This window comes from Elephas maximus, chromosome 25 (assembly GCF_024166365.1).
Source record: "Elephas maximus indicus isolate mEleMax1 chromosome 25, mEleMax1 primary haplotype, whole genome shotgun sequence".
Taxonomy (NCBI): Eukaryota; Metazoa; Chordata; class Mammalia; order Proboscidea; family Elephantidae; genus Elephas; species Elephas maximus.
This window is the reverse complement of record NC_064843.1, coordinates 19,236,817-19,256,655: the sequence shown is the minus strand read 5'-3', so window position 1 is coordinate 19,256,655 and position 19,839 is coordinate 19,236,817.

Below are 19,839 nucleotides of genomic sequence, written 5' to 3'. Positions count from 1 at the left end.
AGGTTGCTGGTTCAAACCCACCAGCCACTCTGTGGGAGAAAAGACCTGGAAATCTGCTCCCATAAAGATAACAGCCTTGGAAACACTATGGGGCAGTTCTACCCTGTTCTATAGGGACATTATGAGTCAGAATCAACTCAGTGGACATGGATTTGTTGGCCACTGTCAAAAGCCTCAGCATGTGTGGAGACAGCCTGGCATTGCAGACAGAGTCCTTGGACCCAGGTACACACTTGGCTCTGCCTCTTTCTTGCTGTCTGGCCTGGCTGGGTCATTTGTACCTCAGTTTCCTCATCTGTTAAAGGGGCTCACACCAGTGCCTCACTCATGAGGTTGCTGTGAAGATTCACAAAGACCAGAGGCACAGAGTGAGGACTGCTGCTAGTGGAGGCTCACGACAAACACAGGCTCCTCTCTGTGCCTTGGTTTCCCCATTTGTAAAACATGGATAATAGTAGAGAGTTTAATGAGATCATCCATGGAAATCATTTAGAATAGTGCTCAGTGACTATCAGTTATGTTGTTGTTACTGTTATTATGGTCAAGGATAAAAGAGGAAGCTGCTCCTAGCTCAGGGGCTAATTCAGAGAGCCCAGTCCCTCTTGAACTGCTATCTCAGCCCCAGCCCCTGGTCCCCTGTACAGCCCTATTGACCATCCACAGGGGACCTGGGGTCAGGGGCCACCAGCTATATCCTGGGCTCCTGGGCCAGCTCCCCACAGCTGGGACAGATCGCTTCCTTCTTCTGTTGTGGGTACCAGGCAGGCCCAGAAACTGCCTGATGTCAGCAGGGTCTGCCCGCCCACTGACAGGGAGGAAGTGGGCGGAGGCCCCGGGGACAGATGAGCCACACAGACGTGCCTGGAGGCGCACAGTCAGGGCTGACGTGGGCATCATGCTCCTCGCTGCTACAGAGCTGGCCCAAGTCCAGTTTTCCCACACCGAGTGGCTGCGTGGCTGCCCAGATCAGAGTGGAGAGGGTGGACAGGGTGAGGGCACATCTTGAGTGAGACAATTGGGCCCCCCTCCCCAAACCCGGCCCAGGGCCAGCTCCCTGGGGCCACCACCTGCAGGAAGGGTAGGCAGTGCGTGTGCAAGGAGTTGTGACTGTGGAGTGGACTGTGTGCATGTGTGGAGGGGTGGGAGTGGCTACATGTGAACGTGTGAATGCATGACTTTACAGAAGTGAGTGAGTGTGTGTGTGTAAGAGCATGAGTGAGTAGGTGTCTGTGTGCTGTGAGTGTGAGGGTGTGGGGGAGACTTGTGTATCGCTCAGTGTGTAAGTACGTTTGAGTGTGTGGACACGTGCCTGGGTGTGTGAATGACAGGACGAGTGTGTACGTGTCTGAGTGTGTGAGTGCAGATTCCTGGGTCTGCAGGTTGAGGTCTAGGTGTGAGTGTAGGGTGTGTGTGGGATGTGTGTATTCCTGATTGCGTGTATGTGTGTGTGCACAATTTTGTGAAAAGTTTGGCAAGGAACCCCTTTCCCTGCAGAGCACTCCTCACTTGTTCTAGAAGATTCATGTCCATAAGTTCAGGTGCCAGCATGGTTTGGTGGGGTCAGAGGTTTAGTGAGTCTAAAATCTTAGTAGAAGAGGTCAAATGCGCTCCAGAAAGGCAATGGGCCAGGCAGGGGCCTGGGGAGACTGATATTCAAATTGAGCACTGACCAGTCCAAGCAGATGCCAGCTACAAATCCTTGGGCTAGCCCAACCCACCCTGGTGACCCCAACTTCTGCTCCCTGGTGGTGTCCAAGAGGGGTTGGACCCTGGGGCATTCTGAGGCAGCCCCAAATCAAACCAGTAAATGGTTAGCTTTTGTATCATTCAATAATAATAACATTCACCCATTCATTCACCAGTATTTACTGAGCATCTACTATATTCCCAGCACAGTTCCCAGCCCTGGGAACATGGTATGTTACAAGATGAACAAACATTATCTATTTGCTTGTGGTGCTACCATGCTGGTGGGGAGAAGCAGACAACAAACACAATAAATGAATAGCAGAGGTAGAGGGTTAATTGCTTCTAAGTCCTGTAGACAAAAACAAAGCTGTCAAGGTAAATAGAGTTCCAGGTGGGTTGGCTGTTTTAAAAAAGGTTGGTCAGCTAAAACTTCAATGGGAAGGCTTTTGAGCAAGACCTGAAGGAAGTGAGGGGTGAGCCACGTGGCTACGCAGAGATGAGCATTCCCGACAGAGGACCCAGCAAGTGCAAAGACCCTGTGGTAGGTACGTGCCTCTTCTGATCTAGGAAGAGAAAAGCAGTCGATGTGGATTTCACGCTATTTTAACTAATCATAAACACAAACAGTGCTTGTGGAAAGCTCCAACAATAGAGAAGTGAATAAAGGAGGAACTGAAAATCCACAGCAACTGGAGGGGGAGGAGGAGAGATGGAATCAGGATCAGGGGTGTCTGTGTGCAGTTTGCTTGACAAAGCAGTTTTCCGTTTTGACAAGGCAGCATCAAAACAGTGCAGCTGTGTCCAAACCTTCCAGCCGCAGGGGAATGCACGACCTTCCCAGCCTCAGCCCCTGCCCTGAGCCCAGCCAGGCGCATAGTAGGTGCTCATGGAAGGGGCTCCCTGGCTTTCCCATCCTCCCAGTTTCCCGAGCCCTGAGGAGGAGAGGAAAGATGGGTACAAACACCTAGATGTGGAGACTCACTCAGCCTCAGATCCCCACAGGTCGCCTGCCTGGCCAAGTGGCCCCGGGATGACAGCTTCGCCTCTTCCTCCTCCTGCTTTTATGAGCTGCGAAGGAGGCTGTCCCGCCATTGCACAATTGCCCCTTAATTGCTATTTCCTCTCAGTTATGAATTATGTCATGGATACAGCCGCTCACGTTATTAAGCTTCCACGGAGACTTTATCGCCTGGACCCCAGCCAGCAGCCCGGCCTGACCTACTTTCCCACTGGATTTCAAAACCACCTCCGGTGTCCGCTTGTTGGACTTTTCCTAAGGACAGTTTGCAGCACCCAAAACCTCGCTGCTAAAAATAAAAACTAGAATGGAGGGGGAGGGGCACAGCTGGCCCCAACAAAGGCCTGAGGCCAAGAGAAGCCCCCCAGTGACGAGAGAGAAGGTAGCTAGCCTCCCTCCCCTACTAGAAGTTTCTGCAGGAAGTCTGTCCTTGGGATGCAGGGTTCCCAGCAGGACAGACTGTGACACAAACTGCAGTCAAGAGTCCCCCAGCCAATCGGATCCACCCCCCGACACTCGACTTCCTAGTTGAGGTTGAGAGGAGTGACTTTGGGGTCAGGCAAACCTGGTTTCAAATCTTGTCTCTGCCACTTTCCAGTCCATTCATTCATTCACTTACCCCACAAATATTTATGAAGTGTCACCTGAATGCTGGACACCATGCTGGGAGCTGGGGAAATGAAGCAGACACCCCACCCTCATACAGCTTACATTCTATTGGGCATAGACGGAATGGAACAACTTTGTAACAAAGGTGATGAAGAGAATAAGACAATGTCGTGGGTTGGATAGTCATGTGAGGATATGGTGAAAGATAGCAGTAGCTCAAATTGGGGTGACCACTGTAGAGGAGAAAGGCGGCCACATGGGGGATACACCGTGAGGGAGAGCTGAAAGGGCTTGTGGGTAGAGTGATGTTTGCTGGGGAGATGGGGAGGAACCTGCACCGCCTCCCAGCCTGTCCTGAGCCCTGAGTGTACAGACGTTCCTCTACTGACCTGGAGGAGACTGGCAAGACCTTCATCTCCCTGAGTCTTTTTGTTCATCTGGGAAATGGGGTACTAAGCAGCCTCTCCCATGTCTGTGCCGTATGTAGCAGAGGCTGGTCGGTGGTGATCAGTCCATGATGGCGTAGCCAGGTTCAGAGATTTACCCAAGGTCACACAGCCAGGACTAGACCAGACCCCGCCCACACCCCAGAGCCATTGCAGCAGGCAGGGGCTGGGCCTTGGCATGCCACCCTCCAGAAATGCAACCTCTCAACCCAATGGGCCTCAGCACCGGATGCCGAATTTTTTCCTTCGGAATTGTGCTCGTGCGTGGGGCTGTTTATCTAACTTGGCTGAAGTTTGAAGGGCTGTAAACATATCCTTTTAATTATTACACAAATGGGACATGTTCATGAAATAAAAATCTGAAAATGCAAATAAGCAAGAAAAGAAGGGAGAGAGAAAAAAAAGAAAACCATTTAAATAACAGGAGACCCTGAGTGGTGAAAAGGGTCAATGCACTCAGCTGCTAAGCAAAAGTTGGAGGTTTGAGTCCACCCAGTGGTACCTTGGAAGAAAGGTCTGGTGATCTGCCTCCGAAAAACCAGCCACTGAAAACCCCGTGGAGCATGCTCCTACTCTGACACACATGGGGTCGCCTAGCGCTGGAATTGACTTGACAGCAACTGGTATAAATGAACACATGTGCACAATGTATAAAGGGCCTTCATTGCTGCGTTCTTCAACATAGCAAAAGATGGGGAGAAACCTGAATATCCAAGAATAGGTGGCTTTCTAACCATACAAATTAAATTGTATTCCAAAGCTGTGTGCCCACTGAAGTAAATGAAGCAGGTGTCTATGGACTACCTGGAACAACCCCAAGACGTAATGCTACCCCCCCAAACAACAAGACGCAAAACAATGATCATAGAATGCGTGTGTGTGGGTGTGTGTGAGTGTGCGTGTGTGTGTGTTTTAAGGAAAGAGGAGGGGACGTCATATTTACACACTTGCTGGTAGACCACCAAGTCCGCGGGAGACCCAAGCCATGGTCACAGTGGTTGTTCTGGGGAGGGAAGAGCAAGTCAGAAAAGGAAGAGAGAGTGACTTTTGGCTCCATGGTCTCTTGCCCTATGGAAAAGCTTTAGGCTTTTGGTTTTGCTTTTGTTTTGTCAAGTGCCTGCCGGGCTCCTTTGTCTTTCTTACAACATTTTAGCAATGCTTAACAGATCAGAGACTCCCCTCTCGGGCTCAGAGACTTTTCAAAAGGCCTTAGAGATAATCTAGACTGGTGGTTTCCTAAAAGCCTCCTCCCCCGCCAGGATTGCATGGAGGTGCCTGTGGGCCACGGGGCTGGGGAGGCAACCTGCAAGCCTGCTGACCCTGATCACTCTAAGTGGTTTCTCTTTTATCTTTTTTATAGGTTGGACAGCTAAGTATAAGTTCAGTTGTAAACGGGGTTTGTCTGCTTTGAAACAAAATTTTTGAAAAGTTTTAATCTTGTGTAACCTTCTCGTTCTGCTGATGAGGAGATGGGGCCCAGAAAGGAGGAAAAAAAGAAAATGGTCCCAGAGTCAGGCAGGCCTGGGTTCGAGTCCTGGCTTCAGCTGAGGGCTTCAGGGAGTAAATTTGCCTCCCTGAGTTCCTCCAGGAGGAAAAAAGATACCAGATTAGTTGGGACTGGTCACAGATACAGTTGATCCTCATTATTTGTGTAGTCCACGTTAGCCAATTTGCCTACGTGCTAAAAGTCAGTCGTAAGGATGGCTTTGAGCCAGTTGGTTCTGGTTTGGACCCCCACTGAGAATTTACATTTCTTATAAGCTCCCAGGCGATGCTGATGTTAATGCTGCTGGTTGGGGACCAATTCTGAGAACCACTAGTAGAGCAGTGGCTCTCAAAATGTATTATACATAAGAATCACCTGGGTGTCTTGTTAAATTGCAGATTCCGATTCAGTATATCTGTGGTGGACATGCAAATTCTCAGCAGGGGCTCAAACCAGAACAAACTGGTTCAAAGCCCTGGTTGTAACCCCCAAATCAATACTGGCCCTGCTTTTGTGGTCATTTGCAGACATACGCAGAGCTGTTGAAAAATTCGAGTTGCCCAACGTGCACATTCCCAGGTGAGGTCGAACAAGGCAACGTGCTGCCTTCTTGTTTCAGCTCCCATACTGTAAACAAGTATCCTTTCCACAGTCTATTCAGGGCCACGTTTTTCTCATTTTTGTGCTTTTTGTTGGTGATTTCACTGTCTCAAAGGGCTCCTATAGTGCTGGAATGCTATCTAGTGTTGCTAAGCACGAGAAGTCGGTGATGTATTAAGGAGAAAATACGTTAGATAAGTTTTGTTTAGGTATAAGTTATACTGCCTTTGGCCGTGATTTCAACGCTAACGAATCAACAATATATATTAAATAAGGTGCCTTTAATCAGAAACACACATAAAACAAGGTTATGTATGGACTAGTTGATGAAAATGTTGTGACCAGAGGCTCGCAAGAACCTAATTCTTTATTTCCCCCAGAAACAGTAGTTCTGTATTTGCTAATTCAGGATTTGTGGTGACTTTATAGAACATACCATGAATAACAAGGATTGATTGTATCTAAAGAGGAAGTAGACCCTGAGTCCTTAGCTTAGACCAAAGGATCCTGTCAGAAAGATGCACAAGAAATTAGATTGCCTCTCTTTCATCATCTCTTTCCAGGAACAGCAAGACTGCAGTCCTCTCCCTCCATCCTACTCAAGCCTAAGATCAGGAATACCTCAGTTTATCAGAAGCCAACTGACTGCCAACCTCTGGTGTCTGCTAGGAAGCATTCAGCTACAAGGAGCAGGAAAAATCAATTCACAGTGACTTATCTTCTCACTTCATCAGAAATTTAGACATGGAGTGGTGGATCTTTTGGAAATGTGTTCAGCTGCAAGTAACACAAAGCCTGACCATTGGCAGATTTGTGTCATCTCTTGCTTCTAGAAATGCAGTGGTAGGCATCTAATGCTGATAGGATGACTCGGGGATGCCATCAGGGATCCAGGTTTTTCCAAGTCTCTGCTCTTTCATATTGAACATGTGGCTCGTGTCCTCATGGTTGGTTGTGGTTGCAAGATGACTGTTCCACCTTCAGGTGCAAGGGGCGAGGAACATGCCCACAACGTTTGCCCCAGGAGCCTTACTTGGTGAATATGGCTTAATTTTCACTGGTCAGGCCTGGATCACATGGCCACTCCTAGCTCTAAGGGAGTCCAGGATACAGAGTGTTTCTAGCTGGCACATTGCCATCCCAAATAAAATCTGGGTTCTGTAAACAAGGAAGAAAGAGAGAGTGGGTATTGGGCAGGCATTGAACAGTGTCTGCCACAAGTAGTTCAAGGGTTGTTTATACAACGGCTCAAAGACATTATCGAGGACATGTGTTTTCTTTTTTTTCTCTTTGTCCCTTCTATCAACATCAGTTTGTGGGCTCCTGTCCTGAGGCTTGATTTGTCCCCTCAGGATGAGGAAGGGGGTGCTCTTCTTTGAGCACAAGCAAAAGAGGGTTTTCTCAGCCAGGGAGAAGAGTTGAAAATGGCTATGGTTGAGCAATTGACAATGTCTACCATACCTCTATTACCCAGAACTTTTCTGACCCCATCCCCTTCTCTCCTCAACTCACCACAATCTCATTTCCAGTCTCACTGCATGTATCAGTCATCTGTGGCTACAATAATGCTGCATAACAAACTGCCCCCAAACCTTTTGTTCTCTTGAATATGGAGTTGGCTGTAGTTGGCCGATCTGGTCTGGCTTGGTTGGGCAGCTCTGCTGATCTTGGATGCATCTGTTCCTATGTCTACTCTTCTGCTGGAGGTCAGCTGGTCTAGGCTGGGCCTGGCCTGGTGTGGCTCCCCTCTGCTACACATGTCTTTCATCCTCCTCCTGGGACCAGTGAGCCATTCTGGGCATGTCTGTTTATAGTGATGGTAGAGGCACAAGAGCCAGGTGAAAAATGCAAGGTCTCTTAAGGCCTAGTCTCAAACTGACACACTGTCACTTCCACCTCATCCTATTGGCTAAAGCAAGTCACATGGCTGAATTCAAGTCAAAGGTGTAGAAATATATCCTGTCCCTTTTGTGGGAGGAATCACAAAGTCACATGTCAAAAGATGTGGATACAGGGAAGGATAAAGAATTCCTTGGCTTCTGTATTCATTTCCTAGGGTCGCCGTAACCAAGTACCACAAACTGGGGGGCTTAAAACAACATAAATTTATTGCCTCACGGTTCTGGAGGCCAGAAGCCTTAAATCAGGGTGTCAGCAAGGCCATGTTCTTTCTGAAACTCTAAGGGAAGATCCTTCTTTGCCTCTTCCTAGCCTCTGGTGGTTCCCGATGTTCCTTGACATTCTTTGCCTTGTAGCTGCATTGCTCCAACCTCTGCCTCTGTCTTTACATCACCATCTTCCCTGTTTTTTCTCCTCTTTTTATAAGGACACCAGTCATATAGGATTAGAACCCACCCCAATGACCTCATCTCAACTTGATTACACCTGCAAAGACCCTATTTCCAAATACGGCCACATTCACAGGCGCTGGGGATTAGGATGTCAACATATCTTTTGAGGGGACACAATTCAACTCACAACAGCTTCCCTATTGCCACTATTTGCTGGTTCTCCTCTTAACTCTCTGATTTCTCCTTTTCTGTCTCATTTATGGGTTTCTCTTCTCTTTCCCTGAAATATTGGGTTCCATTCCCGGCTCCCTTCTTCCTCTACATGTACTCTCTGGGCTGTCACACCCATTCCTGTATTGTCAGTCCCCATCTTTGCACTGATGGCTCCAGCCTTAGCCTTTCTCCTGAGTCCACTTGGACATCTCACGGAACCCCTGACTCTATCTCCTGTTCTGACCTCAGCACCCTTGGCCTCAGCTCTGCCCCAAGACTTCCTCCTCTATTCTCAATCTCATGCACCCCCATCGATGCAGTCACCCAATCCAGAAACCTGGATGTCAGCTAGTCCCTTGGTCTCCAGTCTCCTCTTCCATACTACAGCTGATACTAGCAGGGACCATCTGCTGAGCACTTACTATATGGCAAGCACAGGATGAAAGCCTCATACAGACCTCATCTCATTTAATCCCTGAGCAGACCCACGAGGGAGCCCTGATTCTGATTGATGTTCCTTGTGACACTCTCTGGCATCCCACCCACAGTGCATGTTCCATACTTGGGACACGTGGCCTCTCAGAAGCTGCAGTCCTAAACCAGTCGATCATATAAGTCCCCAGTTTAAAATCCTTTATGATTTTCATTATCCTGGAGACCAGAGATAAACCTCTTGATCTGAAGTGATTGGCCCCAATATTCTTTCATTTATTCATTAAAAAAAAAAAAAAGAAGTTCTTGAGCTCACTCAACATGCCAGGCAATCTTCAGGTACCAGGGAAGTGCAAGAGTCTCTGGGAACTGAGGTCTAATGACACTAAACAAAATAATAGCTAACATGTCAGGTGATGACAAGGAGTCAAGAAGAAAAATAAGGCAGATTGAGGAGATAATTATTTCGGGAAACAGTCACTGTTTTAGGTGGGGGCGAGGAAAGGTCTCTCTGATAAGATGCTACTTTGGCAAAGAAGCAGCAAGTGCAAAGGCCCCGAGGCAGAAGGGGACTTGGTGGAAGTCCATGCAATGAGTGGAAGAGACGGAGGAGGTGAGGGCAGAAGGGGAGAGAGGGGAACGTGGGTGGGGAAGAGGATCCTGCAGGGCCTAGTGGGCCACAGTAAGGAGTGGCTTTGACCTTGGGTGAACCTGGAGCCCTGGGAGAGTTTGGAGTCAAGGACTCCTCTGGCTGTGTGTGGATAACAGTCTGCACGGGGGTTGGGGTGGAAGCAGGAAATGGGGTTTGCAGGCCTCATGACACTTAGCTCAGAAAGGGGATTCAGGTATTTGAGTGACATACTCAAAAAGCACAGGAAAACCAAACAGGATTTTCAGGTTAACCCAGAATCTGCCAAAAGGTGGAAAGTACCCACACGCCCTAGCCCTGAGGCCCAGGTTCACCACGCCTTTCTGCAGCAACTTCAGGAGAAGCTGGCACGGTGATGCTGCTCTGCCTGCCGGTGGGTTTCCCCCAACTTACCACTGAGGGTTCTGGGTGGCTCAGTGTGCCCTGGGCCATGGTGGCCCAGTGGGTTCCCAAGATGCCGATGCCTTTGAACCCAAGAACAAACCCTGATGCTCACCTCTACAGAAACCAGCTCGCGTCCAGGCACATGACATCATCCCCCGGCCCCAAGCTCGCTTATCTCGTTGTACAATCCCTCAAAGAACATGGTGTATTTATGTCTGTGGTTTGGGTTCCCAAAACCTGTGACATCAGATAAGTGTGATGTTCACAAAAACGAACATCATCACAGAGAGGAAAACAAACAAGCAAAAAGAAGCCCCTGGTTTCTGCTTCTACTTCCTCTCCCAGGAGATGGGGCCGTCACTGGCTGAGGTTTCACTACGTGGAGGTTGGGGGACTGGGGAACATCCTGCCTGCATCGCAGCCTTAAAATCTCACCTGCAAAATGGACACCATGATCCCCATCTCTCAGCTGCTGCTGAAAAGTGATTTTTAAAAATAATAATACCAGTCCTGGTATTGGTTGACTGATCTGATTAATCCTCAGATCAGTCCTGTTCTCCAGGCCATTTTATTGTTTAATCTTCACATGAGCCTCATGACGTCGCTCCTAGGACCATCTCCAACCTACATATTGGGAAACTGAGGCTTTGAGTAGGAAAAGAAGGTGGTCACAAAACATTACGTGGCCACTTTTAGCTTTTTAGAAAATGATGTGGCTATTGTTGGATGCCGTCGAGTCAATTCTGACTCACGGCGACCCCACGTGACAGACTAGAACTACCCCATGTGACAGACTAGAACTACCCCATGTGACAGACTGGAACTTCCCCATAGGGTTTTCTTGGCTGTAATCTTTATGGGAGCAGATCTCCAGAACTTTCTCCTGCAGAGCTGCTGGGTGAACTCGAACCACCGACCTTTTGATTAGCAGCCAAGTGTTTATCTGCTGCGCCATCAGGGCTCCTTTTAGAAAATATAGACACGTAAAATATAAATCAAATAAATAAAAAATAAAACCTACCAATATAAAAATATACTTAAGCCAAAAAGCTCGGCAGGATATCCTTCCGACTGTCATGGTGGTTTTCCCTGGGTTTCAGAATGGCTCGTGGTCTGCCTTTTCCTTTTGCCGTTCCCACAGCAGTCTCTTTCCCATCATTCAGGTCTCAGCAAAGTGTCACCTCTCCAAGAGATCTTCTCCAATCCCATCTCAAGTGGGCCTCCCTCGCCACCTGTTTTCATCTCTGCATTGCACCAATCGTCACTGGACTATGCCGGGTTTTTTGCACCTGTTTTGGGGTTTATCACCTGTGTTCTCCACTAGAGCATAAACCAGTTGCTGTTGAGTTGATTCCAACTCATGGCACCCCCATGTGTGTCAGACTAGAACTGCACTCCATAGGGTTTTCAGTGGCTAATTTTTCAGAAGTAGATCGCCAGGTCTTTCTTCCAAGGTGCCTCTGAGTAGACTGGAACCGTCGGTCTTTCGGTTAGCAGCCAAGGGTGTTAACCATTTACACCCCCCAGGGACGCCTGGCTGGGGCACAGGACCCATGAGAGCAGGAACACAGCTCCCCAGGCAGCGTCCAGCAATAACAGGCCTAGAGAGGTTTCTGGTCCGAATGATTGTGTTTTCTTAGATGTTTTTTCAATTTGCTTTTAAGCAAACACTAAAGGTTATTTTCCATTGTTTTAAGTGATGGTCAAAAATGAGCCGGCTGAGCCTCCAAAGGAAGGCATTGCCTCGGTGGGTTTATCAGAGTGCGAAGGAAGTGGGAGCCCAGCCTCCCCACAGCGTGGGTCAAGCAGCAAGCATCCCAGAGTTCCTCAGCTGAGCCTGCCCAGAGTTCCCTGGCCCTGGAGATCTCCCTGCCTGGAACAGGGTTATCTTTGAATGACGGCGTGTTCAGTCTCCCCCATGGGGTGAGGCCGCCCTGAATCTCAGGAGGCACCAGGAAGCTCCCGGGCCAATCGCAGCCCACGGAGGTGTTACTTGGCCCACACAGTTCAAGCAGCTTGGAATTTTGCCATTATTTAAAAATCAAGAGATTTTGGAAGAACACTAAATAATCTTCCTGGAGGAACTGAAACAAGATGAGAGTAAATGGCTGAGAAGGCTTCATATCCTTAAAATGACAATTCTGCTAACATAAGTTTCATGCAATTTCAGTAAGTGACCCAATAGGATTTTTTTTAATTGGATAAAATAATCTGGGACTTTACAGAAAAAAAGAATGAAATAGAACAGTAGGAAGGACTATGACAAAGGTGGTATTTCAACTCTCTGAGAAAGAGTGGGATATTTAATTCAGGAAGCCAGCGTAACACACTATCAGTAAGAAGGTAAAAATAGAACCCCATCTTCCACCATATTTTTTAAAAATCCAGATATTTCACAAGGAACACCTGGAGTTCCAGATTACCTGAAACCTCTGACAACATCGGGCTCTAATTTGCACAAGGCAGCCATGGGCTGGGGCTGAGTCACAGGTCAGGAGGGGTTCTCCAGCTCACCACAGCCCCCACCATGCTCTGTCTCCTCCCACCTGGCTGCCTTCAATCATCCACATGTTTTGCCTGGATGTTTCAGTCACTGGAGGTGGTCCCAGAATTCAGCTGGGCATGGTGGAGAGGCTCAAGGAACATTTATTTATTATTATTATTTTGTTGCTGTAGATCAAGAAATATTTGAAGTTGGATTTCTGCTGTTAGCTACCTTTGTGCTCATTTCATTTTTCTTGGCAGAAATACGTATTTGCAGGAGGGATGTGACTTGAGGAGTGGTTAAAAGCATGAACCTGGGAATCCTGACCAAAGAGAGGGAAAATAAAGAACAGAATTTCAAATTCTCATGGAATCCAGACTTTCTGGAGCCAGTGAGGCTGGATGAACTCCCAAAACTATTGCCCTGAGATCATCTTTAAACCTTAAACTAACTAAAATATCCCCTGAAGTCTTCTCTAAACCAAACAATAGTTTAGCTTCATTAGAAAAGAATGTCTGCCTTGAGGAATGTGCTCTTTTAAAGAACTATCTATATGGGTTCAAACTGACAAAAGCAACTCAAAAGGTTAGATAGGAAACTTAGGGAGCAGCGGGCTCTGGGGGAGAAACAATTCAGTTAAGGAGGGTGAGAATGGTTGTACAACTTGACGGATGTAATCAATGTCACTGAACTGTACATGTAGACATTGTTGAACTGGTGTATGTTCGGTTGGTGTATGCATATATTTACAACAAAAACAAAAAATAAAATGAATTATGAAAAAAAGAAAAGAGCATGGACCTGGGAGTCAGACAGCCTCATGTGGCCTCCGAAGAGCGACTTCCCCTCACCGTGCCTCAGTCTCCTCCTCTGTCAAATGGGGCTAATCAGGGTATTTGGAGGAATCCACGCCATTGGTCCCATGAAATGCAGAGCCCAGAGCGGTTGCCAGGGAAATGGCCCTGTGATACAAAAAATCCTCCCGGCCAAATTGAGGGCTTTTAGTTGTTGGGCTTCTAAGGGAGGAAAGGAAAAGGGGAAGAGGAAGGGGGGAGGGGGCTGGACTGAGAGGAGGATCTGCTTTTACCTTTGATCTCCTTTTGCCCAAAAAAAAAAAGGAGGGAAAAAAGCAAATAAGCAGTGCTGGCAGCCTTTGATTCCGCGCCTGCAGCCGAGCTCAGGAGCTGATAAGAGCCAGCCAGATTCTAACTGGACAACTCCACCCTCCTGGTTGGCCTTTCTCTTGGGGTTGGAATCTGGGACCTCAGAGCCTTTGCCTGCACCCTGCCCACATAGCCATCATTAGTCCCCTTCTTGCCCCTTCCAACAATGGGGAGAAAGATGGAGAAAACTTCCCACAATGGAACCCCACACCACACAGTTGGTTATGTGACTTTGGGCTACTGATTTCACCCCACTGAGCCTCATTTTCCTTATCTGTCAAATAGGAGCAAGCCCTGGCACTTGCCTTGCGAGGTTGTTAAGCATTAAATGAGGTCATGCCTATCAAGTGCCTGGCACGTAGTAGGTGCTCATGATTGGACACTATTCTTATAAAATGGCTTAGGGATTCCTAGGGCAACCTCAGGCAGAAAGACCAGAAATTCTCAGGCCTGGAATCCAGAAAGATGAAAGTGAATCAGTTGTTTGAAATCTCTAAAGGCAGCAACCAAAAAAACCCCAAACCTACTGCAGTCAGGTCGACTCTGATTCATAGCAACCCCATATGTTACAGACTAGAATTGCTCCACAGGGTTTGTGCTCCATAAAGCCCTTTATCTAAAGCCGTTGTTGTTGTTGGATGCCTCGAGTTGATTTTGACTCATAGCGACCCCATGTGACTGAGTAGAACTGCCCCATAAGGTCTTCTTGGCTGTAATCATCACAGAATCACATTGCCAGGCCTTTCTCCCATGGCACTGTTGCATTAGTAGTTAAGCACAATCCATTTACACCATCCAAGGAGCCTCTACAGGCACCAAGGGCCACAAAATCAAGAAGGTGAGGAAGCAGGGCCTGTTTGAGGTTGGGAAGAGGTATGTTTACGACAAAGTTTGGTACCACAGAAGGCATTTCCTCCATGTTACCCCTGGCAGATTGCCCTAAGAGTTCCCCCAGTTGTTGCTGAATGCCATCTAGTTGATTCCCACTCATGGTGACCCCATGTGACAGAGTAGAATTGCTCCCATAGAGTTTTCTAGGCTGTAATCTTTATAGGAGCAGATTAGCAGATCTTTCTCCCTTGGAGGTGCTGGGTGGGTTTGAACTGACAACCTTTTGGTTAGCAGCAAGTGTTTAACTGGTGTGCCACCAGGACTCCAGTGTTTCCCGAAAACCAGAAAACCAAACCTATGGCTGTCGAGTCGATTCCGACTCATAGCGACCCTATAGGACATACTAGAACTGCCCCATAGGTTTTCCAAGGAGCCCCTGGCAGATTTGAACTGCTGACCTCTTAGTTAGCTGCTGTAGCAGTTAACCACTACGCCACCAGCGTTCCCCCAGGGACTGCTAAATAGCTAAGGGCTGATGCAGAGGGGTTGAGAGAACAGTCTCTGGGCTCAGAAGTTCCTCCCAGTACTGCCCCTTCCCACCTATGTGATTTGTGTGTCCTCAGTTTCTTCATTTGTAAAATGGGGGCCATAATAACACTGACCTCATGGATTTTGAGGACAGACCATATGGCATTCAGTTGGTGCTCAATAAATGAGCAAAAGTCGCGGTGGCTACATTAAGGATAGGAAGGCAGAAGGTGTGGTTGGTGGATGAGGAACTTAAGCACTTACCCCTCAAGTACTCACCGAGCATGCCCCGGGCCCTAATCCATCCGCATCAACCTCTTGGTACCTTTAAGCACCGTCCTGTGGGGCAGGGCGAGTCTTCAGGGCCAGAACAGGGCCTGGCACATACCAAATATTTATTCAGTGAATGTGTGCATCTGGACACCTGGGAAGACAACCTCCACTTAGGGAAAAGCCGTGAAACTTGTCCAAGGCCACGTGGCCTGTCTGCCAGCCTGGAGGTGGAGCTGGAACTGGGGACTGAACTGAGCCTGGCCCAGCCAGTCCTTGCTCTGCCCCTTCACCCTGGCAAAGCCTGCCTGTCCCCTTCTTGGCCGCACCCTGCCTAGGCTCCCCCCAGCACCCCCCAGCAGAGCCGGCACCCAAAGCTCTGTCCCGGCTCCTCCAGGGCAGTCCCACCCTCCACTGCCCTCTGCAGGACTCTCCCCTCCCCCCCCTTCTCTCTGGTACGCACTGATCTCAAACTCACAGATGTGTGACCCACATACCACATGTGGTTTTCTTTCTTTCTTTTTCGTAATTTTGAAACATTTGCCCACACTTAAAAATTGGAGAATTCACATAAAAGCCAGGATTTCCAGGTTCTTCAGCAAAAAAAAAAAAATATATTTATTTATTTATTTTCAGCAAAGTCAGCAGCTCTCACCGTCGGTGCCCACTTCTCTCCTGGGCCTGCCCTCCTTCTCCCGGCATCTTCCCCACCTAAAGGCCCCAAGGCTGCCATGGAAAGGCCTGTGCCACCTGCTTTCCTAGCCATCACACAGGGCCTCCTCTGCCCACTCGCAGCCCTGCAGCCTGGGGCGCTTCCCAAGAAAGTAAAAAAGGCTGAGTTGGAGCTGTCAACGTCCTAATGCCTGGAACCTATGAATATGTCACCTGACATGCAAAAGGATTTTGCAGATGTGACCAAGTTAAGAATCTTGAATTGGCTGGATGTAATCACAGGGTCCTTCAAAGAGGGAGGGAGGAGGGTCAGGGAAAGAGATGTGACAACGGAAACAGAGGCCAGAGCAATACCATTTCTGGCTTTGAAGATGGAGGAAGAGGCCACAAGCTAAGGAATGCAGCTGGCCTCTAAAAACCTGAAACCTGTTGCCATGGAGTTGATTCCAACTCATAGCGACTCTACAGGGCAAAGTAGAACTGCCCTATAGGATTTCCTAGGCTGTAATCCTTAAGGAAGCAGACTGTCACATCTTTCCCCCATGGAGGGGCTGATGGGCTTAAACTGCCGACTTTTGGCTAGTAGCTGAGAGCTTTAACTACTCGCCACCAAGCCTCCAGGTGGCCTCTTGAATCTGGAAAAGGCCAGGAACAGATTCTTCCCTAGGGCCTCCAGAAGGACCACAGCCCTGCCGACACCTGGACTTTAGCCCCTTGAGGATTCGTTTCCAACTTTTAATTTCCAGAAGTGTAAGGTAATGAATTTGTGTTAAGCCACTAAACTTGTGGTAATTTGTTACAGCAGCAAGAGGAAACTGATAGAAACTAACGGAGGATTCGAATCCTGGCTAGGTCCCTTTCTGGCTGGGTGCCCTTGGACAATGTCTTACTATTGTTGAGCCTGGGTTTCCCCACCTGAAAACATCTCCCTCAGGGGGCGTTTGTGAGCCACCCCAGCAGCACAATGTGCTCTGGACCCTGAGCACGCTTGAGGCCACTGGTCTTCGCGCCCCCCCCCCCTCACATCTTTGTCATTGAAACCAGCTCAGAGCAGGCTTAAAAACCCTCCCAGGTTTCCCCAGCCCTCCAGGATAAAGTCCACACTTCTTATCGAGGTTTACATGGCCCTGTGTGAACCTCCTTGCCTAACAATATTATAAGATAATATCTGCTAGCACTTATAAAGCACTTGGCATGTGCCAGGCACTGTTCTAAGCACTAAAAAAAAAAAAAAGCACTAACCACATATTAAATTAACATAATGCTCACAACAACCTCATTTTTCAGATGGAAAAACTGAAGCCCAGAGAGGGTAAGTCATTTGCCCAGGGTCCCACAGGATTTGAACCCAGGCAGTTGGGGGCCAGAGCCTGAGTGCTAACCACTACGATCCACTGCCTCTGTAAACAGACTAGATAGCAGTGCTGAGGGCCCAGGGATAGCACAGGACCTCACCTCCACCTGCCACCTGTCTCAGGTGTGATCTTGGCGGCCATAGCTGTACCCAGGGGTGTGTTTTTTCCACAATTTTCAGCAGTGCCTACTCTGTGCTAGGCACTGGGTCAGAGAAATTGCAGATCCCTCCTCTGCCCCCAAGGTGGTGGAGACAGGCGAGTCTACAGGCTGTCACGGCCCAGCACAGGACAACAGGCGCCTGGGGGATATGGCGAGGTCCAGGAAGTTCTCCTTGAGGAGGGACCATCTAAGGAGAGGCCTGAGGAAGTGTTGATATTGGCACCACAAAAAGGGCTGGTCAGGGTGTTCCAAGTGGAGGGGCAGCCAAGGAAGGCCCCGGGCGAGTGGGTACCCATATGCTTAGAGAGTTGAGTGTTGGGGGAGAGGAACTGTCAAGAGGTCATTGGCCAGTCAGCCACTCTGTCACTCACTGTCTGCATAGCCTTGGCCTCATGTCCTCATCTATAAAATGGGAGTAATGACAGTACCCACCTCCCAGGGCAGCCCTGAGGATTTAATGTACTCACATGTGAAACGACAGTTCCTGGCACACAGGGAGGGCTGGGTGAGTGTGGACTGGTGTTGGTGTTCTTATTACTATGGATACGAAGCTTTGTGTGGTCCAGCCTCCTTGATCCTTCCCCTTCCAGCCAGCTCCTCCAGTGTAGACGCTCTGGAGGCCCCACTGGTTCAGGGGAAAGAGTGAGGATGTATGGGGTGAGGACCACCTGCCTGCCGGGATGTCTTGCCAAGAGGCGGGTACTTCCGCCATGCCGACTCAGAAGTCCAGAACAGCTGTCTGCTGTCCCCATGCTTCCCAGCTCAGGCCTCTCAGCCCACCTCAGTGTTGGCCCTCCACGTGCGTCCTATCCCTTGACGTATGTTTGCCCTTTGCTTGATTTGTTTTAACGTTTCTCGTCTGACCAATGCCACCTGTAAGTTACATTTGAGGCTCTAGCTTCTTTTTATAAATGCACATTAAGACAATAAGAATTGCTAAGTTTTTGAACACTTGCTATGTGCCTGGCATATCCATTCATTCATTTATTTATTCAACAAGTAGCCACTAGGCACCTCCTATGTGTCTCAGAACTCATCAGTAAACAACACAGATCCTTGCTCTGGTGGGGCACACACTTTGAGGATGCAGGAGGAGGAAGAACAGAAAATAAATAAACAGGCAAAGTCTACAAGTTGTTCCTTGGGCACACAAACTCACTGAGTCATGACAACAATGAAATATTTACTGTTATTATCTCCATTTTCCAGATGAGAAAACCAAGGTTCAGAGAAGGGATGTGACTTGCCCAAGTGGCCGAGCCGAGAGTCGAACTCACACGTCTCAGACTCTGAGCCCATGTTCTTAACCTCCAGAGAGACTGTCTATTAAAGTAGAAGACGTTGGCCCAGTCCCACCTACAGTCATCTCACGGGCCAGCAGCGTGTTCAGGAAGCTATGGTGGGATGGTGGTGCCCGGCACCTATTCATTTCCAGGCGGCCTCGGGCAGGGTGAGTGATGCCCTCCCTCCCACCAGCCTCCGACGGGGAAGGCCAAGTACACGGTCACTCTCTGGCCACAGCTGGCGGGAACAGGATGTCCTGGTCCTCCTGCCCTGGCTGGGCCCAGCAAACTATTTTTGGGCACGTTTATTGATGGGACACAGGCGCCCAGCTGGACTCCTGATTCAAGAGGAAGGCTTCAGGCGGGCCGGGGTGGCTCTGCTTCTCCCAGACCCGTCATTGCCCTGGGGCAGCCACCATCCGAACATCTTGTCTACACCCCAGCCCAGGGTATAGCCCGAGCTGGCCGGCTCCAGGAAAGGCAGAGGTTGCTGCTGCTGTGAATGGATGCCGGGATCACACCGTCTACCTTTTCCCAAAATTCTGGAGCCTAATTTGAGTCACAGAATGAATACAGAGCCGAGAATTTATACAAGAACCAGTTTTGAGGCCAGAGGCGAGCTCAATCTCCAGGTGGATTCCCTTCTGGAGATTTTACGCCAGTGTGCCTGGTCTACTCCAGGCTGTTCCCTGTCTGTAAAACGGGCTTAATAACAATAATCCTCCCTCGCAGGGTGGACATGGGGCTTAACTTAGATCACTCATGCAGCTCAGTAATTAATAACTCTGCCAATAATGGTGACCGGCTGACGTTTATTGGCCCTGGGCTAAGTGATTGACAGGCTTTATCTCATTTCATCCCCCAGCAATCCCGGGAGGCCAATGTGTGACACTAGTGTAGGTGCCATTATCATCCCTTTTTACAGATAAGAAAATTGAGGCTTGGAGAGATTAATGACTTGCCTAAGATCCATAGCAAGAATGTGGTAGAAAACCAGCATTTGAACTCAGGGCCACAGAGGGGACAGACAGGCCTGGCCACGGAGCTGAGGTTCAAGTCCCCCAGGTCCCTTCCTAAAAGGACTAGCTACAAAGGTCTTATAAATACCAGAGTCCCTGCCATGCTAGTTTCTACTTCAGTCACTAGCATCACCCTCTCAGTCTACAGAGGTGACCTCCTGGGACTTCCTGATAATGAGAATCCAGAGAGCAAAGGTTCTCAAATATTCCCCTGACCCTAGTCTCTCCCCTCAGGGTCATTTTGTTTCCTGGGCTT